The sequence below is a fragment of the Mobula hypostoma genome, chromosome 2, assembly GCF_963921235.1.
Source record: "Mobula hypostoma chromosome 2, sMobHyp1.1, whole genome shotgun sequence".
Lineage (NCBI taxonomy): Eukaryota > Metazoa > Chordata > Chondrichthyes > Myliobatiformes > Myliobatidae > Mobula > Mobula hypostoma.
Window position 1 is genome coordinate 7,303,810 of NC_086098.1, and position 27,642 is coordinate 7,331,451.

Here is a 27,642-nt window from a genome sequence, read left to right on the forward strand (position 1 = left end):
ACGTTGACGATGGACAAACACACACGAACTAGTGAGAAAAGAGCATGTCCTGGGCGATGGGGATTGTTAATGACGGATGCCGCCTTTCTGAAGTATCACTCCTTGAAGATGTCCTGGATACTATGGAGGCTAGTGCCCATGATGGAGCTGACAAAGTCTACAAATATCTGTAGCTCATTTCAATCCCATTCAGTGGCCCCCTCGCCCATAGTAGGTGGTGATGAAGCTTGTTAGAATGTTCTCCACAGTGCATCTATAGAAATTTGTGAGTGCTTTAGTTGACATACCAGATCTCCCCAAACTCATAATGAAATATAGCCACTGTTGTGCCTTCTTTGTTACTACATTGATATGTTGGGTCCAGGTTAGATCCTCAGAGATATTGACACCCTGGAAATTGAAATTGCTCACTTTTTCCACTTCTGATCCCTCTATGAGGATTGGTGTATGCTCCCTCATCTTACCCTTTCTCAAGTTCACAATCAGCTCTTTGGTCTTGCTGACGCTGAATGCAAAGTTATTGATGCGACACCACTCAACTCGCTGGTCTATCTCACTCCTGTTCACCCTCTCGTCACCATCTGAGATTCTGCCAACAACGGTTGTATTATCAGCAAATTTATAGAAGGCATTTGAGCTATGCTTAGCCACACAGTCATGGGTATAGAAGGAGTAGAGCAGTCAGCTAAGCACACGTCCCTGATGTGCACCAGTGTTGATCATAGAAACATAGAAACATAGAAAATAGGTGCAGGAGTAGGCCATTCGGCCCTTCGAGCCTGCACCGCCATTCAGTACGATCATGGCTGATCATCCAACTCAGAACCCTGTACCTGCCTTCTCTCCATACCCCCGATCCCTTTAGCCACAAGGGCCATATCTAACTCCCTCTTAAATATAGCCAATGAACTGGCCTCAACTGTTTCCTGTGGCAGAGAATTCCACAGATTCACCACTCTTGGTATGAAGAAGTTTTTCCTCATCTCGGTCCTAAAAGGCTTCCCGTTTATCCTCAGACTGTGACCACACGTTCTGGACTTCCCCGACATCGGGAACAATCTTCCTACATCTAGCCTGTCCAATCCCTTTAGAATTTTATACATTTCAATAAGATCCCCCCTCAACCTTCTAAATTCCAGAGAGTATAAGCCTAGCCGATCCAGTCTTTCTTCATATGAAAGTCCTGCCATCCCAGGAATCAACCTGGTGATTGTCAGTGTGCTGGAGGACTTATTTCATGTCTGTACAGATTTGACGTGTCATCTAACACTTCTATAGATGCACAATTGTGATGATCCTAATTAGATGTATCATGACCTGGTATAGAAACACCAATGCCCAAGAATGGAAAAGTCTACAAAAAGTGATGGATACAGCCCAGTCCATCACAGGCAAAGCCCTCCATATCATTGAACACTTGTACAAGGAGCATTGCCACAAGGAAGTTGCATCCATCATCAAGGACTTCCACCATCCAGAACATGCTTTCCTCTCACTATTACCATCAGACAGAAGGTGCAGGAGCCTTAAGTCCCATACCTACAGGCTCAGCAACATCAGGGTCTTGAACCATTGTGGGCAATGTCACTCACCACCACACTAAATTGATTCCACAACCTATAGACTCACTTCCAAGGAATCTAAAACTCAGGTTCTCAGTAATTATTATTTTTTTATTATTTGCATGATTTGTCTTCTTTTGCACTTTGAATGATTGTCGGTCTTGGTTTATGTATCACTTTTCATAAATTCTATTGTCGTTCTCATTTTTTGTAACTGTCTGCAAGAAAATGAACCTCAAGGTAGTGTAAGGTGACATACAGTATATGTACTGTACCTTCATTAACTTGACTTGACTTTGGTTGCTTCTCAGTTTTTGTGTGTTATTTTTCAGTGATTCTATAGTATTTCTTTGTTTTCCTGTAAATACCTTCAAGGAAATGAACCTCAGGTAGTATATAGTGAAATATATGAACTTTGATTGAACAAAACTTCATCTTTCCTCAGTGGTCGAACTGCGGATAAAAACGAGCTGTAGATTTCAGGCAGTATTTATATTTGTATGCAGAGACAGGGAAAACTGTCAGCTTTGACCTATTAGTTCACCAAAACACAGGAAGGGAAGAACTTTCCCTTCAAAATTCCCAAAAACACAGTGTCCACTAACCTGTTCCCTATTGAAGGTAGAGATTTGAGACTGGGATCTTGGGGGAAGCTGAGATGCAGCATTTAGATCTCTGATTGGCTGTGTCCAACATGTCATTGGCAATGGCCAACATATTACTGATGAAAGCTACTGAATAAAATTAGCAACCCAGCATCAAGGGCATCTTCAAAAGGCAGCATCCATGACTAAGGATTCCCCATGACTGGGGAAGTGCTCTCTCTTGACATATATACAATTAAATTAAATAAGCAGTGCAAAAAGAGAACAAACAAAATTGCGAAGTGTTGTAAGTGGATTCATTGCCTTTTCAGAAATCTGATGGCAGAGGGGAAAAAGCTGTTCCTAATGTGTCTTCAGGCTCTTACCTTCTCCATGATGGCAGCAATGAGAAGAGGGAATGTTTTGGGTGATGGGGATGCTTAATGATGGATGCTGCCTTTTTGAGAAATTGCCTTTTGAAGATAGCGTTGATGATGGGGAGGCTAATGCCCATGATGGGGCTGAGTTTACAACTTTCTGCAGCTTTCCCTGTGAAGTGGGACCCTCTATACTAGAAGGTGATTTCAACCAGTTAGAATGCTCTACATGGAATATCTCATTAGTTCTGTATATGTCATTAGGAGCTTGAGCAGGTTTGGTTGTCAGCTGAAACACTTGAAAACTTCTACAGATGTACTGTGGAGATCATTCTGACAGGCTGCATCACTGTTGGGAGGGGGGTGGTTTGGTCTACTGCACAGGATCAGAAGAAGCTATAAAAATTTGTAAGATTAGTCAGTGCCATTTTGGGTACTAGCCTCTTCAAGGAGCAATGCCTCAGAAAGGTGGTACCCATTATTAAGGACCCCCATCACGCAGGACATTGTTACCGTCAGGCGGGAGGTACAGATGCCTGAAGTCTCACACTCAGCAATTCAGAAACAGTTTATTCTTTTCTGTCATCCAATTCCTAAATGGACATTAGACCCATGAACGCTATCTTACTTTTAAAAAATATACTATTTCTGTTTTTTGCACTATTTTAAATTTAGCTATTTAATAAACATATATATATATACTGTCTGTTATTAATTTAGTTATTTATTTTTTGTTCTACATTATCATGTATTGCATTGTACAGCTGTTGCTAAGTTAACAAATTTCATGACACTTGCCACTGATAATAAACCTGATTCCGATTCTGATTCTGATATCTGTAGAAATTTGTTAGTCTTTGATGGCATACCAAATCTCCTCAAACTCCTAATGAATTATAGCCACTGTCATGCCTTCTTTGTAATTGCAATAATATATTGGGCATATTTTCTTATTGTATTTTATAGTAGTTTTTTTTGATGTATTGCTGCCACAAAACTACACATTTCATGACATATGTCACTGTGCAAAGGTCTTAGGCACACATCTATAGTTTGGGTGCTGAAGACTTTTGCAAAGTACTGTAGTTGTCAACGTGGAGTGGAGAGTGGTGGGCATGCAGGTACAGCAGGCGGTGAAAAAGGCGAACGGTATGCTGGCATTTATAGCGAGAGGATTCGAGTACAGGAGCAGGGAGGTACTACTGCAGTTGTACAAGGCCTTGGTGAGACCACACCTGGAGTATTGTGTGCAGTTTTGGTCCCCTAATCTGAGCAAAGACATCTTTGCCATAGAGGGAGTACAAAGAAGGTTCACCAGATTGATTCCTGGGATGGCAGGTCTTTCATATGAAGAAAGACTGGATGAACTGGGCTTGTACTCGTTGGAATTTAGAAGATTGAGGGGGGATCTGATTGAAACGTATAAGATCCTAAAGGGATTGGACAGGCTAGATGCGGGAAGATTGTTCCCGATGTTGGGGAGGTCTAGAACGAGGGGTCACAGTTTGAGGATAGAGGGGAAGCCTTTTAGGACCGAGGTTAGGAAAAACTTCTTCACACAGAGAGTGGTGAATCTGTGGAATTCTCTGCCACAGCAAACTGTTGAGGCCAGTTCATTAGCTATGTTTAAAAGGAAGTTAGATATGGCCCTTGTGGCTACAGGGGTCAGGGGGTATGGAGGGAAGGCTGGGTTCTGAGTTGGATGATCAGCCATGATCATAATGAATGGCGGTGCAGGCTCGAAGGGCCGAATGGCCTACTCCTGCACCTATTTTCTATGTTTCTATGTTTCTATGTAAATCCAGGAGGAGCACAGAATGCTGGGATGGAGCGCTGTGGGAAGGGCATGATACAGGTGGCAGAGAAGGAATGCCAGGGGCTGGGTGTGGCACAGGTGAGGATATATTCAGTCCTGAGACATCAGACAAGGTCATTTGATCCCAAATAAATGGATTATTGATCATTAGAGTATGCCTTTCTAGAGCTTCCCACTCCCTCCCCTCTCCCTTCTCCTTTTCCCAACCATGATCCCCCTCCCACTCTCAGCCCACAATAGAGACCCATATCAGAATCAGGTTTATCATCACTCACATATGTCATAAAAAAATTTTTTTGTGTGTCTCAGCAGCACAGTGTAACATAAAGTTACACTGTAGGTAGTAAAAAGTAGTAGGGATAGTCCGGGTAATTACAGACCAGTGAGCCTTACGTCTGTGGTGGGAAAACTGTTGGAAAAGATTCTTAGAGATAGGATCTATAGGCATTTAGAGAATCATGGTCTGATCAGGGACAGTCAGCATGGCTTTGTGAAGGGCAGATCATGTCTAACAAGCCTGATAGAGTTCTTTGAGGAGGTGTCCAGGCATATAGATGAGGGTAGTGCTGTGGATGTGATCTATATGGATTTTAGTAAGGCATTTGACAAGGTTCCACATGGCAGGCTTATTCAGAAAGTCAGAAGGCATGGGATCCAGGGAAGTTTGGCCAGGTGGATTCAGAATTGGCTTGCCTGCAGAAGGCAGAGGGTGGTGGTGGAGGGAGTACATTCAGATTGGAGGATTGTGACTAGTGGTGTTCCACAAAGATCTGCTCTGGGACCTCTACTTTTCGTGATTTTTATTAACGACCTGGATGTGGGGGTAGAAAGGTGGGTTGGCAAGTTTGCAGACAACACAAAGGTTGGTGGTGTTGTAGATAGTGTAGAGGATTGTCAAAGATTGCAGAGAGACATTGATAGGATGCAGAAGTGGGCTGAGAAGTGGCAGATGGAGTTCAACCTGGAGAAGTGTGAGGTGGTACACTTTGGAAGGACAATCTCCAAGGCAGGGTACAAAGTAAGTGGCAGGATACTTGGTAGTGTGGAGGAGCAGAGGGATCTCGGGGTACATGTCCACAGATCCCTGAAAGTTGCCTCACAGGTGGATAGGGTAGTTAAGAAAGCTTATGGGGTGTTAGCTTTCATAAGTCGAGCGATAGAGTTTAAGAATCGCGATGTAATGATGCAGCTCTATAAAACTCTGGTTAGGCCACACTTGGAGTACTGCATCCAGTACTGGTCGCCTCACTATAGGAAGGATGTGGAAGCATTGGAAAGGGTACAGAGGAGAATTAACAGGATGCTGCCTGGTTTAGAGAGTATGCATTATGATCAGAGATTAAGGGAGCTAGGGGCTTTACTCTTTGGAGAGAAGGAGGATGAGAGGAGACATGATAGAGGTGTACAAGATAATAAGAGGAATAGATAGAGTGGATAGCCAGCGCCTCTTCCCCAGGGCACCACTGCTCAATACAAGAGGGCAGGGCTTTAAGGTAAAGGATGGGAAGTTCAAGGGGGATATTAGAGGAAGGTTTTTTACTCAGAGAGTGGTTGGTGCGTGGAATGCACTGCCTGAGTCAGTGGTGGAGGCAGATACACTAGTGAAGTATAAGAGACTACTAGACAGGTATATGGAGGAATTTAAGGTGGGGGCTTATATGGGAGGCAGAGTTTGAGGGTCGGCACAACATTGTGGGCCGAAGGGCCTGTACTGTGCTGTACTATCCTATGTTCTATGTTCTATGTTAATATGCAAAAGTGTATGTATGTGCCCTAGACATTGGCACAGTTCTGTATGGCAGTGAAAACAAACCCGATTCTTATTCGACTCCTGTAAACTTTGCTCCCGGAGAATCAGTGATTTTCACAATTAGTAATCCAAGATATCCACTGCAGGAAGTGAATGCAGTAAATTTGGAGAGAGGTAATGTTTTAAATGTCTTTGGTGAAGGTGGTAAACCCCGAAAGTGAAACATCAACACCAGATCGGTTTAGAGACAATCGCATCATTAACTAATAGTTTCAAGTCATTTAGTTGAAAAGTTTAAACTTCAAAATTCATTGAGTTGTGGAAAGCGGCCTGAATGCTTCAAGATTCCTTAATTGCTGTTCTTGGCAAGTCTATTACAAGGACAGAAGGGTGACTATCTTGGCTCAGTTAAGCTAATTGCTTTATAACTGTCAGATCTAAATAGATTTTAGCTTGAAATTTTCTATGACACTCAGAGTGTCAGGCAGCCAAATGCAAACTAATTTTAGTAACTCTTATCCTTGATCCTGCCAAACGTCTGAAGGAACTAATCAGCTGGAATTAATAATCCACATAAACACCAGCAATTTGTAAACAATATGGGGAGTAGTTAATAACTAATGCATTTATTTACAATGACTGATGATTGACGTTGGGCGTCATGGTAGAATAACGATTAGTACGATGGTATTCCAGCTCAGAGGGCTGGAGTTTGGAATTCAATTTTGACGTCGTCTGTAAGGAGTTTGTACGTTCTACCCATCATATGCATGGGTTTCCTCCGACTGCTCCAGATCCCTCCCACAGTCCAAAGACAAACCGGGTAGAAGGTTAATTGGTCATTGTAAATTGTCCTGTCATGGTGGCTAGGGTTGCTTGGTGCTGTGTCTCATTAGGCCAGAAGGGTCTGTTTCACACAGTGAGAACCTCCGTTGGTCAATGTGTCCTCGCCGTCATACATAAGCCAGTATTCAAGCCACGGCAGTACGATATGGAGAGCAAGCTGATGCCCGTGCAGCAGGCTCCCCGTCTCTACACAGCTGATGAATCCAAAAAAATGGCAGAGACTGATACAGTTTGGCACCAGTGGTATCGCAGGAGTCACCAGTCAACCTTAAACTCAACGTAGGACTGCCTTAGGGATTCCAGCTCCAGATTCATCCTCAGAGTTTACTCCCAAAGCCTTCCACATGAGTGGTGAGGCTTCAAGGCAGCGGAGGTTCCAAGAATTCTCCTTCTCCTGTATGAACTTTCAACCACAGCTAATGAGCCCCATCTGTCCAAAGCCACTGGTTTTAAAGCACCAGTAATCTGTCTTTGCCCCTTCTCCTGTCAATAGAAATGGTTCTGCTAGGCTTGGTAGTTAAGCCACATGTGATAGCCAGGAGCTGGATCTATCTAAGAGATTATTTGAGATGCATGCCTTTGGGAGCAGTTAATTGGTAGTGGGAGTTTACCTCCAGAACCACTCCTGGCTATAACAACCTGAAGGAACACCATATTGTTTCTCCAAATAAATAAATAAAGATTAGGCTAGAAATGAATGAAAGTAACTAAAGTAACTTTGAAATGTGTATTATTTTCTTTGAATTATTTAAGAATACATAGAAACACTTCTGTTCAAATTCACTTAATAAAAAAGCCTCAGCAGCCTTTACTAGGTAATTGGCAATTAGGAAATTGTTTGTTACAGTCACAAATACCAAGACACAATGAAAAGTTTTTGTTAGAATATTGTGCTACATTTACAGAGAATGTGCAGTGCAGGAAGACAAGTAAGATGGAAGGGCCATGAGAAGATAAATTGAGAGATCAGGGCTTAACCTTTATAGGCATGAGAAGGTTTGCTGATGCTGGAAATCCAGGGCAACACACACCGAATGCTGGAGGAACTCAGCAAGTCAGGCAGCAACTATGGAAATGAATAGATGGTTGACATTTTGGGCTGAGACCCATCTTCAAGACTGAGAAGAAAGGAGGAAGATGCCAGAATAAAAAGGCGGGGGGAGGGGACAGGGGCTAGCTGGAAGGTGATAGGTGAAGCCAAGTGATTGGGAAAGGTCAAGGGCTGGAGAAGAAAGAATCTCATACAAGAGGAGAGTGGATGACAGGAGAAAGGGAAAGAGGAGAGGACCCGGAAGAAGTAGTAAGCTGGTGAGAAGAAGGACAGTATAAGGTCAAAGTGGGAAATGGGGGGGAGGGGGAATTTGTTCACTGGAAGGAGAAATTGATATCCCTCACAACCCTATTCCCATGCCTCCTCCCATAATCTTTGATTCCTTTGCTGATCAAGAACCAATCAAACTCCACTTCAAATATACCCAATGACTTGGCCACAATAGCCCACTGTGGCAATGAATTCCACTGATTCACCACCCTCCGGCTAAGGGCATTTCCTTGTATTCTGAAGCTGTTCCCTCTGTCCCTAGGCTCGGCAAATATTGTAACCACCTCTCCACATCTACTGTCCACTAGGCCTTTAAATATTTGGTATGTTTCAATGAGAAGCGCCTTCATTCCTCTAAACTCCAGTCAGAAAAGACTAAAGCCATGAAACGCTCCTCAATATATTAGCCTATTAATTCCTGAGATCATTCTCGTGTGAACTTCCTCTTGACCCTCTCCAATGACAGCACATCCTTTCTTCGATATGGGTCCAAAACTGCTCACAATACTCCAAATGCATTCTGACAATGCCTTATAAAGCATCAGCATTGCATCCTTGCTTTTATATTCTCGTTCGTTCGTTTAAGTTCCGTGTCATACGATGTGATTGATCATGGTCCTGACCATGATTGTTCTGACAAACTTAACCACAGGCTGGTGCCCAGCTCACTGCTCACGAGGTTTACCTGTCTTTGTGCTGACCTGAGGCGGTGGCCTGCAACTGATGGGCTCCTGCTTTGGCTGTGACTGGTTCGTAGCTGTACATTCACATTTTTCAACTTCAGTTCAGAATGTTATTGTTTGCACGATTTGCTTTTTTCTCTGCACATTGGGTGTTTGACAGTCTTTTTTGATGGATTTTATTGTGTTTCTTTGTTTTTGCGGCTGTCAGTAAGGAGACAGATCACGTTGTTGTACAGACTTTGATAATAAATGTACTTTGAACTTTGAACACAAGCACTGGTTCCTTGTCACTTGCTCCATCTTTCTCCTCGGTCATTGCTTCAGGCTTTAGCTCACAGTTTACAACTTCAATATTGCACTTGGTCCAGCAATCAACTTCTGGTTTTCACTGACCATGCTTAATTCTGGAAGCATCACATGTTCTGCAATATTCGAGTCACCTCTCATCCCCCTTTGCTACAAAGAGAAAGACTCCAGCTTGCTCAACCTGGGCTTCATAAGACATGTCCAGGCAGCATAGTGATAAATCTCCTCTGCACTAAAGCTCACTAAAGCTTTCACATCCTTCCTATAATGAGGTGACTAGAATTGAACACAATATTCCTAGTGTAGTTTAACTAAAGGTTCCTTAAGGTTGTTATAGCCGGGGGTGGTAGTGGGGACAAGTTCCCACCACCTAGTAAATGTTCCAAATGGCATGCATCTCAAATATTGTAGCCTCTGACAACCAAGTCCAGCTCATGGCCTTTGCGTGTGGCTTAGGAACTAAGCCTGGTGGAACTATTTCTGTTGATAGGAGAAGGGGCAAAGGCGGGTTACTGGTGCCTTTAAACTAGTGGCTTCAGGCAGATGGGGCTTGTCAGCCTTGGTTAGTAGCTCATCCAGGGAAAGGAAAATTCTGATCTCAAACCTCTGTCGTCTTGCGGCTGTACCTACTCTTGGAGAGGGCTTCTGGAGTAAACCCCGAGAGAAAAATACGGAGCTGGAGTCACTACGGCAGTCCTAAATTGAGTTCACTGCTGACTGTCAACTCTTGTGACACTGCTGGTGCCAAACTGTATTGGTCTCTGCTGTTCCCTTGGATTCAGCAGATGTGTGGAGATGGCGAGCTTGTTGAATGGGCTCTCCATATCGTACTGCCCTGGCTTGCATATCTAGACCGCTAAAACGCAACATCCGTGGTTGACCCAGACCAGTGGAGGCCTCAGCCTCGGATCTAACCAAAGTTTGATAGAGCTGCAACATTACCTTGTGGCTCTCCAACTCAATACTCCGGCTAATGAAGCCAAATTACTGTACACCTCTTAACAAACTTATTAAAGGTCCATTTATTGTCAAAGTATACAACTGTGAAATTCTTCTCCTCCAGATAGCCATGAAACCAAGAAAGAAAAGAACAACAGCACAGTCATCTCCCTCCCCCCACCCAAATCCCCCTCCCCGCATACTAAAAAATGAGAAAGATCAGGTGAAAAACACAAAATATAAAAACTATAAGTCCAAGTCCATATCCAAGATGCAGAAAACCGAGGTAGCATTCTCCAGGCACAGCGACAGCCTCTCCGCTCTCCAGTTGAGCAATCCCACCGGTGATCAGAAAGCAGACTCCCCTCTCTGGTCGCAGAGTGAACAAAGGTCAGGCAGCCAGTATTCACCTTCAGCTTAGGTTGTTTTATTTTGTGACAGGTACTTTATAAAAGGAAGCTGTGTTTTTTCTTAATCTGTATAATGGATGTTAAGAATAATATCCAGGAACAGCTTCTTCCCCTCTGCCATCAATTTCAGAATGGACATTGAACCCATGAACACTATCTCACTACTTTTCTAATTTCCTACTTTTTGCACTACTTAATTAATTTAACTATATATATATATATTTACTGTCAATCACAGTTTCTTCTCCATATTATCATGTATTGCATTGTACTGCTGCTGTAAAGTTAACAAATTTCATGACATATGCCAATGGTGTTAAACCTGGTTCTGATTGTGATTCTGATGATGCAGGGGTTCTGGCCAGAGATTCTATTCCAGAAGCTATCTGGTTCCAACTGAACAGCATCTCAGAGAGAATTTTATTTTATTCATTTTATTGTGATACATCATGGAATTGCCCCTTCTGGCTTTTCGAGCCACACCACCCAGCAATCCTCCAATTTATTCCTAGCCTAATCATGGGAAATTTACAATGGCCAATTAACCTACCAACTGGTATGTCTTTGGACAGTGAGAGGAAAGCAGACCAGCCAGAGGAAACCCCTGCGGTCACAGGGAGAACATACAAAGTCCGTACTGGCAGTGGTGGGAAATGAACTTGGGTCGCCAATACTGTAACGTATTGTGCTAACCGCTATACCACTGTACAGTTTTAGTATGCTTTGGCAGTTATTGTATTCTGGTATTAATATTATATTAGGTTATATTATGAGGACACAAAGTCCTCTTTTATAGTCATTTAGTAATGCATGCACTAAGAAATGATTCAATGTTTTTCCAGAATGATATCACGGAAACACAAGACAAACCGACTTAAAAACTGACAAAAACCACATAATTATAACATATAGTTACAACAGTGCAAAACAATACTGTAGTTTGATAAGAACAGATCATGGCACAGTAATAGTCTCAAAGTCTCTCAAAAGTCCCATCATCTCATGCAGACGGTGAACCTCCAGCGCCGCCAACTTGCTGATGCAGCATACTGGAAGCATCCGACCACAGTCCGACTCCGAGTCCGTCCGAAAACTCCGAGCCTCTGACCAGCTCTCCAACACCGAGCACCGAGCACCATCTCTGCTGAGCGCTTCGACCCCAGCCCCGGCAATAGGCAATAGGCAAAGCCGAGGATTTGGGGCCTTCGTCTCCGGAGATTCTCGATCGCACAGTAGCAGCGGCAGCGAAGCGGGCATTTCAGAAGTTACTCCAGGTGTTCCTCTGCGCTTCTCACGGTTGTCTCCATCAAATCCGGATTGTGCACGGCCCCAAGTTACACATAATCGATATCATTCGGAACGGCCGCACGCGCTGCGTCGCGCTGCCATCTTCTCCTCCCTTTTGTCACATGTTACAGTTGCTGTGCTGAACTCTTCAGACTAAGCACCTGTGTTCTATACCAGATAGATTAAATCTGCTAAAATGACTGAAAGAATGTGATCAAGTCATTCCTTCCCTAAACCTGTCACCCTTACTGCAGTGTGGTCTGCCGACAGCAGCTTACCAGAATCCTCTGGTCTCAGCCAGTCTGCAAGTTCTCCCCAGTATAGCCCATCTTCTAGGTGTATCCTTTCTCTCCCAGGGATGAGAACTCTGGAGCTTCTGTTGGTGTCTTTGTAGCTCTGCTATGATCTTCTTATGGGCAGCAGTGGGAATTGAACCCAGGTCACCTGTACTATAAATCGTCATGCTAACCACTACACTACCAAAACAGAGCCTTCAGAAAGCAGCAACAAAATTGATGACTTGTTCATTGCACATCCAATAACAAATATATCAACACACTGAAAGTGCTATGACCTTAAAAACACATCAATAATACGATATCATGCAAAATCAAGAGTGATTTTAAAGCATTATTCTCGGCAGTGAACCAGAAGAAAATGGGTTTAGGAATTGCACAATTTAGACTGCTATCACTTCTACTGATAGAATCAAGTGCAGATAAAAATTTATTTAATATAAGGTTGTAAAAATGGGTTGAAGTATTCATTTTTCTGCTGATTGATTCAAACAGAGCAAGCGAAGTTGGAACAACATTTCAATTCTGTTCAGTGGTGAAATGATTTATTTATGTGCATCTCCAGGGGGAGAGAGAAAAACCTCATGGGTGAAGAGCACAGAATAAAAAGATACCGACATTTATTTAACAATGGTCATCGGAGACTGATTGAGAAAAGAACGGAATAAATCTCCCGCTGAAATTGTGTTGTAGATCTTTTACATCCACCCGGAAGGCCGGACAGGACCTTGGTGTAACGCCTTAACTGAACGCTTAGATACTCCGTCAGTAGGTAGCGCAGTAGTGTTTGGTGTCAGGAGCAGGGCTTCAAAGTTCTAGGCATATTCATTATCAAAGTACGTGTACTATATGCAACCTTGAGATTTGTCTCCTTACAGACAGCCACAAAACAAAGAAACCCAGAGGAAACGGTTAAAGTACAGAAGACAGTCAGAAACACAATGTGCAGAGAGAAGACAACCAAATCATGCAAACAATAAAAGTAAGCAAATAGAATTCAGAATGAGAGTGAGTCTAGTAGAGCAGCGAGCAGAACTGGCTGACCCTTGTCTCTTGTCCCGACACCCTGCCTGTTCAATGTATCAGACCCAGTATCTAAGTCATCCAAGCAGCAGGTCCTTCCTCACACTTGGAACCGAACACAGTCACATCGATATGTTCTGGGCCTTGACCTTGCCAAAAGGTTTCTCAACTGAGAGTTCACAATCAGGTTTATTATCACTGATACCTGTCATGAAATTTGTTGTTTTGTAGCAGCAGTGCAGTTCAATGCCTAAAAAAATCACTATAAATTACAGCTGGGTGGTGGGGTGGAGATACGTTTCTACCAAAGGAGGTGCAAGGCGTTCCTTCCCTCTGCCTGCAGGTCACCCTTGGGTAAGGTGTAGACCACCCAGTAAAGGCATCCGTTAGTCTTGCGAGACCATGGATCTGTGCCTGGAAAGTCTTCACTCTCCAGGGCGCAGGCCTGGGCAAGGTTGTATGGAAGACCAGCAGTTGCCCATGCTGCAAGTCTCCCCTCTCCATGACACCAATGTTGTCCAAGGGAAAGGCATTAGGACCCATATAGCTTGGCACCAGTGTCGTAGCAGAGCAATGTGTGGTTAAGTGCCTTGCTCAAGGACGTAAAATGTTGCCTCAGCTGGGGCTCGAACTAGCGACCTTCAGGTTGTTAGTCCAATGCCTTAACCACTTGGCCACGTCCACCACCCAATCAGAGTCATATGAAACCATGGGAGTAGATGGTGCATGGTCATTTGAGCAGCTGGTGAATATCACAAGTCCTGGTTTTACAACCACTGACGCCAGGCAGACAATCTCTGAAAGGTATTGATAATGGCTGAGGTCATCCGTCTTGTAAAGGCACTGCCCAGAAGAAGGCAGTGACAAACCACTTCTGTAGAAAAAGTCTGATGGTAAAACGGAAGAAGGTCCTAAAACATTGAGTGTGGGGCTTTGTCCTCCTGTACCTCCTCCCTGATGGGAGTAATGAGAAGAGTGGTAGGGGTCCTTAATGACGGGTGCTACCTTTTGAAGATGTCCTTGGTGGGGAGGGTTCAAAGTTCAAACTAAATTTATTATCCAAGTACATACAGAATATGTCACTATATACAACCCTGAGATTCATTTTCTTGTAGGCATACTCAGTAAATCCAAGAACCAATCAATGAAAGACTGGACCCACAGGACGGACAATAATCAATGTGAAAAAGACAACATACAAAAGAGAAAAACTACGATAATAAATAAATAAGCAATAAATAAAGAGAGCATGAAATGAGGAGTCCTTGAAGGTGAATCCATAGGCTGTGGGACAGGTGTCGTGCCCGTGAAGAAGCTAGATGTGTCTACAACCATGTGTAGCCTCTTGTCATCCTGTGCACATTGGAGCCTCCATTCGAGGCTGTGATGTGGACAATCAGAATGCTCTCCACTGCAGCCCTGTAGAAATGTGTTCAAGTCTTCGGTGACACAGCAAAACTCCTCAAACTCCTCATGTGAGAATACTACAAAATGAGCCACAACTGGGCAGTTGTACAGATGTCGTCAGTAAGTTCCATTTTTCTCATCACAGATGCCACCTCGTTTACTGAGGGTTGACAGCAGTTTCTGTTTCTATTTTGGATTAGCAGGATCTTGGCAATGTATGTCGATTCATACACAATATTGGCAAAGGTATGAACACACAGATGGAAACAATAGAGCCATACCACATACTGTTCTCAGTCATACTTCCTTCTGCATGACAAACCTAATTTTGGCTTTTGAAAATGCAATTTAGACAGAAGGAAAATAGAAGCAATAGAAATGATAATCAAAATGAAAATCAGGTTGCTGATTCAGTATTCCTTCATCATCTACATTTTCACCTTTAACAGAAAAACACGCTGCATATAAATTGAAAACATTCAGGGTCCAGAACGGCTTCGTGAGAATGATCCAGGGAATGAAAGGGTTAACATACAAGGAGCATTTGATGGCTCTGAGCCTGTCTTCACTGGAGTTTAGAAAAATTGGGGTGTGGGGGGGAATCTAATTGAAACCTACCAAATATTCACCGAGACTCATTCTCGGTGAACTCTTTCCACCGAGATGCAGCTCTGAGCACGTAGGAAGTCATTCCTGCCTGTGGCCATCAAACTTGACAACTTCTCCCTTGGACGGTCAGACAACCTGAGCCAATAGGCTGGTCCTGGACTTATTTCGTAATTTACTGGCATAATTTACATATTACTATTTAATTATTTATGGTTTTAAATTGGTATATTTATACTCCATTCTTGGTTGGTGCAACTGTAACAAAAACCAATTTCCCTCTGGATCGATGCAGTATGACTATGACTATGACTATGGAAAGGTCTAGATAAGGTAAACGTAGAGAAGGTGTTTCCAATAGTGGTAGAGTCTCGGGTCAGAGGTCACAGACTCAGAACGTACCTTTAGAACAGAGGTGAGGAGGAATTTATTTAGCCAGAGGGTAGTGAATCTATGACATTCATTGCCACAAATGGTTGTGGATACCAAGTTCAGCATATTTAAAGCACAGGTTGATATGTTCTTGATTAGACAGGGTGGCAAAGGTTATGGGGTGCTACACCTAAGCGGGTGCTACACCTTGCCCAAGGGTGACCTGCAGGCCAGTGGAGAGATGGAGTGCCTTACACCTCCTTTGGTAGAGACGTATCTCCACCCTGTCACTCAGAAATTAACAGTAGAGTGTTTCTAATTTTTTTAGATGTGTTTAGCCAATGAAAGTGATTGGAGAAATGGATATTAAGGTTTCAATATGGCTGCATAGATAATATGCAGTTCCACCAATTATGGTGTTGCTCAGTTATGGTTAATTCACAAAATTTTACAACAACAGCAAACTGTTGCACTGGTTGCCCTTACAAATGCACAAGAAGGAAACTAAGTACAGTGAGTTCTGGTTAATCCGGGCAGCCATTTATTTGGGACGTTCACAAGAGTTCCCATTCAGGGCAGCTTGGTTCTCCTACGGTCAGGGTTTGATAAGGGTACCACTGACCTTTTTGAACATACCCTTACATTAACGTACTTTCTCTATAAGGGGCCCTACTGTGAACACACGGATGGAGTGGCCCTGGGATTGCCTTTGTTGCCAGCTATGGCTAATTTCTACGTAGGGGACTTTGAGGAGAGGACTCTGAGTTCATCACCTTTATGCCCCAGATGCTTCTTCAGATATGTAGATGGCACCTTCGTAGTGTGGCCTGATGGATTCCAGGAACTCCAACAGTTCCACGGCCACCTGAACACTAAACATCCAAACATTCAATTTAAGTGGAGATGGAGGAGAATGGTTGCCTCCCATTCCTGGACATTCTAATATAACAGAAACCAGACGGTAGCCTCGGACATGGCGTCTATTGGAAATCCACTCACACAGACTGATATACCAACAGTAACAGCCACCAATACACCTCCCAACGTACAGCGGTTCTTTGTACTTCGATTAACCGTGTGGAAGTTATTTTGAACTCAGAGAGTCTCCCTGAGGAACTAAGACGATTACGCATGACGTTCCTACAGAATGGCTACAAGGTGAAGGAAATCAATCGGGGCCTTTAAAAAGGCCGACGGAAAAACCAGGAAACCTAACAACTTGAAGGAACCCGTCGCTACTGCCTGTCTTCCCTATATTTCCACTGTTCTGGAAGGATCGCCAGCATCCTGAAGAAATACTGGATTAATAGCATCCACAAACCCGTAAGAAAGCTCAAATCAAAGATGGCCTGGGACTTAGGTTGACTGGCATTTGCAGGATTCCCTGTGAATGCAGAGGAGAGCAAAGTATATTGGCCAGATGGGTGCATGGTGGAAACCCGCAACAAGGAGCACAGGAGGAGCATCGGTCTGGGTCACCCAGAGAGATTGGCGGTAGCAGAACCTTGCATTCACAATGGCCATGGGATTGATTTTAATGGCACAAAACTACTGCGCTGTGCCAATGGCTTTTGAGACCGGCTGGTGAAAGAAGCCCTTGAAATGAAACTAGAGGAAAAGAATTTTAACAAAGGTGAAGGTCTCACTCTAATTAAGAACTGGAATTTGTTTGTCAACAAGGTAGGAGAGCGGAACCTGATTTGATGAGGTCTAACCAATCCAGATTATGGGGGTACAAAATACCACTGGACTAGACTTGCCCCGTCATCATCCCTGAAGAAGATGGCAGAGTTTGTCATTGAAATGCCGGTTATATTTGATACCTTCACCTGGCTGGAAACACAAGAGGAGTTTATTTGTATTGCTGAACAGTGTCTAACTAGCGTCAGTCACATGCACATAACACCATAAAACCGTAAGATGTAGGAGCAAAATTAGGCCTTTAGGACCTTCGAGTCTGCTCCACTATTTCATGATGGCGGATCCATTTCCCTCTCAGCCCCAATCTCCTGCCTTCTCCTTTATCCCCCATGCCCTGACTAATCAAGAATCTATCAACTTTTGCCTTAAATATACCCAATGACTTGGCCTCCACAGCCACCTGAGAGGCCATTAGACACAACACTGTGCTTAGAGCAATCAGTTCTGACCATGTTTAGCAGAAAACAATTGAAGAGATTTGGTACACCTCCAAAGTCTACAGGAAATTTCAGCAGAGAGCATTCTGACTGCAGGTCTTTTTCCACTGAAGATGGGTGGGACTACAAGTAGGGGGCATGGGTTAAGGGTGAAAGGTGAAAAGTTTAAAGGGAACATGAGTGGAAACTTCTTCAGTCAGTGGGTGGTGAGAGTGTGGACCGAGCTGCCAGTGGATGTGGGTTTAATTTAAACATGTAAGAGGAGCTTAGATAGGTACATGGGTGGTAGGGGTATGGAGGAGTATGGAGGGCTATGGTCCAGGTGCAGGTCAATGGGAGTAGGCAGTTTAAGTTATTTGGCACAGACTAGATGGGCCAAAGGGCCAGTTTTGTGCTGTATTTTTCTATCACTGGTTGCATTACTGCCTGGTAAGGATACTCTAATGCACTGCTTCATCAAAGGCTGCAGACTTAGCCAGTTCTACTACAGAGACCAAAATGTGTTCTTTGCCGAACACATTTACAACTGAAAACAGAAAATGTTTTAAGGGAGTATCTGTGGAAGAAGATATAGTGTTGCTTTTTTTTAAAAGTCACAGATCCTTTATCAGAGCCTTTGACCTGAAACATTCAATTTCTTCATCCATAGATGCTCCCTGAGCCATTAAGTCTTTTGAGCATGTTCTGCTTTTAGACCATAAGACCACAAGATACTGGAGCAGAATTTGGCCATTTCACCCATCATGCCTGTTCTGCCATTACATCATGGCTGATCCATTTTCCTCTCATCTCCAATCTCCTTCCTTCTCCAAATATGCCACTGTGCCCTGACCAATCAAGAATCTATCAACCTCTGCCTTAAATATACATAGATACTTGGCCTCCACGACCGACTGTGGCAAAGAATTCCACAGATTCAGCACTCTCTGGCTAAAGATATTCTTCCTCATCTCCATTCTAAAAGGACACCTTCTATTCTGAGGCTGTGTCCTCTGGACTTCGACGCTTTCATCATTAGGAACATCCTCTCCACATCCACTCTATCAAGGTTTTTAACTGTTCGATGAGCTTCAATGAGGTCACCCCTCATTTTTCTGAGTTCTAGTGAGTACAGGCCCTGAGCCATCAAACGCTCTTCATATGACAAGCCATTCAACCCTGGAATCATTTTTATGAACCTCCTTTTCCCGTTTCTCCAGTGTCCCAGTGCTCTCCAGCGTCAGCACATCCTTTCTCAGATAAGGAACCCAAACTTACTCACAATTCCTCAAATGAGGCCTCACCAGTGCTGTATAAAGTCTCAACATTACATCTCTGGTTTTATTCCAGATGTGCAGTATTTGCCACTCTTTGAAATGCAGGATTTACCATTAATTCCAGAATAGGTGACCTTGCTTCATATTTTTTGTTTAATAAGACCATAAGACCATAAGACATAGGAGCAGAATTAGTCCATTTGGCCCAACAAGTCTACTCCACCATTCAATCATGGCTCATCCTTTTTTCCCTTCCTCAGCCTCACTCCCTGGCCTTCTCCCCGTAACCTTCGATGTCGTGTCCAAACAAGAGCCGATCAAGCTCTGCCTTAAGTACACCCAATGATCTGGCCTCCACAGCTGCTTGTAGTAATAAATTCTACAAATTCACCACCTTCTGGGATTTAGGTCTTTCAACATTTGAAAGGTTTCAATGAGATCTTCCCTCATCCTCCTAAGTTCCAGGGAGTACAGACCCAGAGCCATTAAAAGTTCCTCGTATGAAAACTCTTTCATACCCAGCATCATCCCTATGAACCTCCTCTGAACCAGTGCCAGTACATCTTTTCTTCGATGAGGAGCCCAAAACTGTTCACAATATTCAAGGTGAGGCCTCACCAGTGCCGTATAAAGCCTCAGCATCACATCCCTGCTCTTGTATTCAAGACCTCTTGAAATGAATGCTAACATAGCATTTGCCTTCCTCACCACCAACTCGACCTGCAAGTTAACCTGTAGCCACTATCTTGCTGATTCTTCTAATCTGTCTAAGTCCTTCTGCTGCCTGCCTGTTTCCTCAACAGTACCTGCCCCTCCAGCAATCTTCGTAATATCTGCAAACTTGGCAACAAAGCCATCTATTTCATCATCTAAATCATTGATATACAGTATAAAAAGAAACAGTCCCAACACTGATCCCTGTGGAATATCACTAGGCACTAGCAGCCAAACATAAAAGGATCCTTTTACTCCCACTCCCAATCAGCGAATGCTCTAACCATGCCAGTAACTTCCCTGTAATTCCATGGGTTCTTAATTTCGTAAGCAGTCTCATGTGTGGCACCTTGTCAAAGGCCTTCTGAAAGTTCAAATATATAACATCTATTGCATCCCCTTTATTTCTCCTATGTGTAATCTCTTCAAAGAATTCCAACAGGTTTGGCAAGCAGGATTTCCCCTTAAGAAGACCATGCTAACTTTGTCCTATATTGTCCTGTGTCACCACCTGAAAATTTAAAAATGTTTTGCCTTTTGGATTATTTCTTCAGTACAATTTTTGTGAAAAGACAGGCGTGTTTCTGTGTCCATAGAAAAACAAGATTCAAGATTCAAATGCATTAATCATGTGAACCTGCTGCCACAGTATGGTATCTACTTGCGACAGTCTCGCTCACCCTCTCACTTTCTGCTCCCGGAGAATGCAGTCTGTGTTCAAATGGTCAGAGAGACAACTGATGCAGTCAGGGGATGGTGCAGGAGCCCTGGGTCCTGGACAAGGTTTATTCAGCATACTCTGTGGATTAGATTCTGCACTTTTGGTCATGATGTGTTTCTGGTTTCTGGTTGCTATTTTGTGAGATATTGATTGGGATGATTTGGCTCCGCAACCTGAATTTAATGAAAAAACACAGTGCTAGGTGGAACTGAACTGAATATTCCTGGATTATTTCAATGACTTTGTAGGTTGGTGTTCTATATTTTATGTTTTTTCCGCTTTTTTCCCATTTGCACATTTTTTGGTTTTGTGCACTGGGGGTTTCATGTTTTTCTTTGACAGCTTCCATAGTTTTCTTTGTTTTGTGGCTGTCTCTGGGAAGACAAATCTCAGGGTTGTATACTGCATACATACTTTGACAACAAATCTACTTTGAATTTGAATTTGACTTGAACATCAAAATATAGTTAAATGTGTCGTTTGCATTAACAACCAGCTCACCCTGGATGTGCTGGGGAGAGCGCACAAGTGTCAGCACACAGTCTTGCACCAACATAGCATGACAATCATGCACAGAAGACAACAAGCAACAAAACAAAAATAGCAACGCAAACCCCATGCATCACTCCCAACCAAGCCCATCACATTCATACACAATCCCCTCAACCCAAGAGAGGCCGTCTTCCTCAGCTTCTAGCCTCCAGTGAACTTGGAGTCCAACTCAGACATGCAAACGTTGGTCTTTGACATCCACAGCAGACTGGCAGAGATTTACAGACATGGGACAATGGCCAACGGGCCTTGACTTCCAGATTTTCAATTTGACTTGTGGGCCTTTGGCCTCGGTCCTCAGCATCGACTCCAAGGACTTGCCAATTGCTGAATACTAGCCCTCGAACTCCAGTATCATCAATTCATGAACCCAGTGGTCCTCGAACCTCAATCTTCATTAAACTAACCATAAATCATTTACTACAGGTACCTGTGATAAATAAAGTTAAGTTTTTGAATGGACCTCTCCTTCACTAACGTTAAACTCTTGATCTCCCAATGAGCCTTGTCACAGACTTTTAGACCTTGTACTTTGTTGGTTTACTTGCACTGCATTAATAATTAATTAATTCATTAACTTATTTATCTATCTACTCTTTCTGTCTGTCTGTCTATTTATTCATTTATTATCATATTGTGGGCACGTGGCCAAGTGGAGATGACGACATGACGACAGCGTGCGCGGCCTCTCTGATAATGAATATCTGTTATCTGTCAAGCAGGGGACCGTGCACAATCCTGATTTGATGGAGACAGACGTGAGTGCATAGCTGAACATCTGGAAAACTTCTGAAATGTCTGCTTTGCTACCACTGCTACTGTGTGGTAACCGGAATCTCTGGAGCTGAAGGCCTCGAAATCCTCGGCTTTGTGTGTTTCAACGGCCGGGGAGAGGTCGACGGCGCTCGGCAGAGGATGGCGCTCGGGAGGCTGCTCGGAAGCTCAGAGTTTTCAGACGGATGGACTCAGGGTCGGCTGTGGTCGGCTGCTTCCAAGGTATCGGCAAGTTGACGGTGCCTGGAGGTTTATGGCAGGGAGTTTCTCTCTTTTTGCCGCCGCTATCAAGGACTCAGGAGTCAATCGACTCCGGGACTTTGAGACTATTTTTTTTACCATGCCTATGGATTGTTCTTCATCAAATTATGGTATTGCTTTACACTGCTGTAACTATATGTTATAATCATGTGGTTCTGTCAGTGTTAGTCTTTGGTCTGTCTTGTTTTCTGTCATATCACGCCAGAGAATCATTGTATCATTTCTTAATGCATGTATACATTTCTAAATGACAATAAAAGAGGACTGAGTGTTCTCATAATCTAAGAAAAAAGTGGTTAAGGCATTTGACTAACGATCTGAAGGTCGTGAGTTCGAGTCCCAGCCGAGACAGTGTGTTGTGTCGTTGAACAAGGCACTTAATCACACATTGCTCTGCGATGACACTGGTACCAAGCTGTATCGGCCCTTGCCCTTCCCTTGGACAACATTGGTGTCTTCGAGAGGGGAGACTTGCAGCATGGGCAACTGCCAGTCTTCCATACAACCTTTCCCAGGCCTGCGCCCTGGAGAGTGAAGACTTTCCAGGCGCAGATCCATGGTCTCGCAAGACCAACGGATGCCTTTCTAAAAAATAATATTTGCACAGGTTGCCTTCTTTTGCTGATTGATTGTCAGTCTTTGTGTGTAATTGTTTATTGATTCTATTGTATTTCTCTGCTTTACCTTGAATGCTGGCAAGAATGTATGGATTCTGTGTGTGTCCTCCCTGTGGGTTTTCTCTGGGTTCTCCAGTTTCCTCCAGCAGTCCAGAGCGGTACCAGGTACAGTAATGGATCATTGTAAATTGTCTTGTGGATAGGTTAGGTTTAATTGGGGTTGTCGGGTTGCTGGGACGGCATGGCCCGTAGGACCAGAAGGGCCTACTCCACACTTCATCGTTAAATAAAAATGAAGCTCGGGGTTGCAAATGGTAACATATACATACTTTGATCATAAATTTACTTTGACCTTTGAACTCCCTGTATAGCTGCACTCCCCATTTTGTTTTCTATTTGTGACCAGAATGCAGTGACGTGTGACATCATCTGTAAACAAAGTTCTTCACTCTATCTCAGTGCACAGCACAATCAAGCCACATCAGATGCATACCAGTTGCATGAAAATATAGTTTTTTTCTTTCCATTTTCATGGCAGCACCTGCCATCTCTTTAGATGTCACGTACAGCCATTCAAATATTATGCCAGGCAGTGGGAAATTCCCCTTTAATTACTGTCTTAAACATGATCAAAATCCAATTACATAATTAACCACATCATAGATGACTTCCAGTGACAACCACCACTCTGAATATTCACAACAAGTTAATTGAAAGTTAATTTTCCCTATAATTTAAGCAAGTTATCTTTTTGAGACTCCAATTACTGTATTTGGGATTTTCACAAAAATAACATTTTAAGTAGGCTTTGTCCAATAATTAGAAATTTAAATAAAAACCGCTTCTTTGAAAAGGGCTAATTTACAAAATTGATTCTAGGTTGGTGGTGATCTGATGAGAGCCTTTTTAGAATTTGCACATTTGGATAGATTAGCTACTGACTATTGGACATAAAGCTGTCATTACATTGGTAGGTGTCCAGGGAATCAGCTACTCATTATACATTCTGTATATTCTTCTCTCATTGAAACTAATTTTGCATCTTCTAATCAACATGAGAATGGCTCCGGTTTAAACCTCAGTTTGCTATAGCTTGTTTGTTCTAGTCCAGAAGTGTTTCATCTCAAATTCATAGAAAATACTAGATTAGATTCACCATCATCATCATCATTATACATCATGTCATAAGGTGTGGGCAATCATGGTGACCACGGTTGTTCTTGGCAATTTTTCTACACAAGTGGTTTGCCATTGTCTTCTTCTGGGCAGTGTCTTTACAAGACGGGTCACCCCAGCTATTATCAATACTCTTCAGAGATTGTCTGCCTGGTATCAGTGGTCATATAACCAGGATTTGTGATTTGCACCAGGTGCTCATATGACCATCCACCACCTGCTCCCATGGCTTCATGAGACCCTGATCGGAGAGAGAGGGGGCTACGCGGGTGCTACACCTTGCACTTGATCTGCAAGCTAGCGGAGGGAAGGAGCATCTTATACCTCGTTTGGTAGAGATATATCTCTACCCCACTGCCCATAGATTAGATTAGTTTGGTTTTATTTGTCACATGTACATGGACACATTGAAACATACAGTTGTTCGATTGGGGTGTGGAATTGTTGTTGCCTTTGTATTTTTTCTTGTAGATTAACTTTCCCAAGCTTGCTTGTACTTTTGTATAATTACCTACGTTTTGTATCTGTAACTGCTCATTGGATTTTCCAGTACTATAATTTTTTCTAGAAGCTTCTTAGTTTTCTGTATCAAGTGTCACGCCTCTTGAATCTGGCTATTTTATAGGTTAATTGCTATCAGTGGAATGCTGTCCATTGCTAGTCTGAGTCTGACAGAACCACGGCTTCTTTTCTTTTGTTTATTTTCTTTGTTCACTTTTTTTATTCTACTTTCTTGAAATACCTAATAAAATGATTGTAAGCAACAAGTTTTGTGCTTCATTCTTGATTTCCAGAGATCTGGATCTGGATCACAAAAACACTAGGATTCAACACAGTGAATGGCGCCAATGACTAAAAGAATCAGAATCAGATTTAATGTCACCAGCATATGCCATAAGATTAGTTGTTCTTGTGGCAGCAGTACAATGCAATACATAATAATGGGAAAAAAAACTATGAATTACAGTAAACACAAAATAATCTGCAGATGCTGTAAAAGATCAAAGCAACACTTTCAGTACGCTGGATGAACTCAGCAGGTCGGGCAGCATCAGTCTGAAATGATGAGTCGACGTTTCGGGCCAGAACCCTTCGTCAGGACTGAAGAATGAAAGATGGGGAAGGATTTGAAGAATGCTTCTAGCCTCAGTTGATAGTTGGTGTGAACATAGAACTCTCCAACTTCTAGTAATTCCCTCCCCCTCCCTTCCTCTATCCCTATTTCACTCTACCCCCTCCCTCAGATCCCTCATGGTTCCGCCTCCTTCTTCTACTACCCACAGTTTTCAGGGCTATGACGTCAATGCTTCCCCTCCCCACCCCTTTGTCTTTCAAATTACTGGTCTTTCAACTGAAGCTACAAGCATTCTTCAAATCCTTCCCCATCTTTCATTCTTCAGTCCTGACGAAGGGTTCCGGCCTGAAACGTCGACTCATCGTTTCTGACTGATGCTGCCCGACCTGCTGAGTTCATCCAGCGTACTGAAAGTGTTGCTATGAATTACAGTAAATATATATATTGTATAGAATTGAAAAAACATGTGAACTAAGATGTTAACTGTCCTGTGCTATCACCAGTGGGATCATCAGTTGATCTGCCACCTGTCTTCAGGAGTTTCGGCCCGCTTATGATCAGGACTCCCTCGAGGTGGTGGGCCAGCAGTGTTAAAGCACCACCTCCCACTGGTGAGCTTAATATTATATATTAAATAGCTAAATTAAATAAGTACTGCAAAATTAGAAATTAAAAAGTGTCTCCGAGACTTCAGTTCTTTACAGCGGTGAGACCTGCTTCCGGGCTCATCGACCGGCCATTTTTCGATATTCCACGGACATGGTCTGGAAGACGAGCACACCTTCGGGTTCCAAGGTTTCACAAGCCTGTGGATGAGCTGATTCTATGCCAGTTCTGCTGACTGAAGCGTCGCAGGAGAACATGGAACAGTTATCGGGGGCTGTGTACTTGGCAAATCGCACGCTCACGCTCATTCTTTCAGTGGGGGAGAGTCTGCTGCCAATCCTCGAGTTGCTGCCTGTGTGTGGGTTCAATGTCCATTCAGGAATCAGAATACCACCACATAGCAAATGATGATGCAGCCAGTTAGAATGTTCTCCAGGATATATTTGTAGAAATTTGCGAGAGTCTTTGGTGACAGACTAAATTTCCTCAAACTCCTAATGAAATTTAGCCACTGTCAAATCTTCTTTATATCTGCATTGATATGTTGGGTCCAAGACAGATCCTCAGAGATCTAGATACCCAGGAATTTAAAGTTGCTCACTCTTTCACAGACTGAGGATGTGCAGACCGCAAGTGTCGCCATGCTTCTGGCACTGACATAGCATGCCCACTACTTACTAACCCAACCCCAACCCACGTCTTTGGAATGTGGTCGGAAACAGGAGCATCGGGAGGAAACCCATGCAGTCACAGGGAGAAAGTCACATCATTGTTGGTGCTGAGACTCACCACTGTCATGTTATCAGCAAACTTGACAATTCTAGTTCAAAAGCATTTTATCTTTAATTTATTGATCGCAAGTTACATCAAGTCTTTCCGTATAATAATGGAAAATAAGGAATTATCGTTAATAGGAAAAAGATGAAGTTGCCTCCCAGTGCTGATTATTCTAAATGTTAATTCTGTTCCAAATTTGGAAATGATGGTGTTTTAAATTCTTGTTGGAATATGCTGAATGCCTTCTTTAGGAACCAGGTGCTAATTTCAGTTTCAGATTTAGATTTATTTATCACATGTACATCGAAACACACAGTGAAATGCTTCGTTTGTGTTAACAACCTGCACATCAAGAAAAAAGTTTGGGGCCACCCGCAGGTATCGTCGTACATTCTGGTGGTGACAGAGCATGCCCACAATATTCAGCAGAACAAAGCAGGCAACAACAGCAATGGAACAAGACGAGACAATAGGAAAACAAGCCCTTTTCCCACCCACAAAGTCTCACACACAGACTCCCAGCCTCCACGCCTCCATTCCTTGGATTGGGGTCGGCACCATAGCCATCTGAGGTGACAAACAGAGGCTCACGTTTGGATGATGGTGACGTCGGCAGAACAGTAATTAATTCTGGAAAGGAATAATTAATACACTCTTGCAAAAGTCATCAATCTCCTCAGGGGCTATTCTTTCCTCACATATAGTATAAAAAAGATCTTGGAATTTCCAAAGAAGATTTAAGAATGCACTGTGTGCCTAACTCAGCACCACAGAGGCATAGAGGTTAGCATGATGCAAGTTCCGAGTTCAATTCTGGCATCGTCTGTAATGGGTTTGAACATTCTCCCCGTGGGATGTGCGTGTTTTCTCTGGGTGCCCTGGTTTCCTACCACAGTCTAAGGAGGTATGAGTTAGTAGTGATCGCAAATTGTCCCACAATTAGATTAGGGTTAAACGGGTTTTATAAACACAAAACAATCTGCAGATGCTGGGATCAAAGCAACACTCACAACACAGCAGGTCGGGCAGCATCCGTGGAAACGATGAGTCGACGTTTCGGGCCGGAACCCTTCGTCAGGACTGAAGAGGGAGGGGGCAGAGGCCCTATAAAGAAGGTGGGGGGAGGGTGGGAAGGAGAAGGCTGGTAGGTTCCAGGTGAAGAACCAGTAAGGGGAAAGATAAAGGGGTGGGGAGGGGAGGCAGGGAGGTGAAGAAAGAATAGGGGAAACACAATGGGTAGTAGAAGGAGGCGGAACCATGAGGGAGGTGATAGGCAGCTGGGGGAGGGGGCAGAGTGACATAGGGATAGAGGAAGGGAGGGGGAGGGAATTACCAGAAGTTGGAGAAGTTGGAGAATAAACGGGTTTGTTGGGGGTTGATGGGCCGGAAA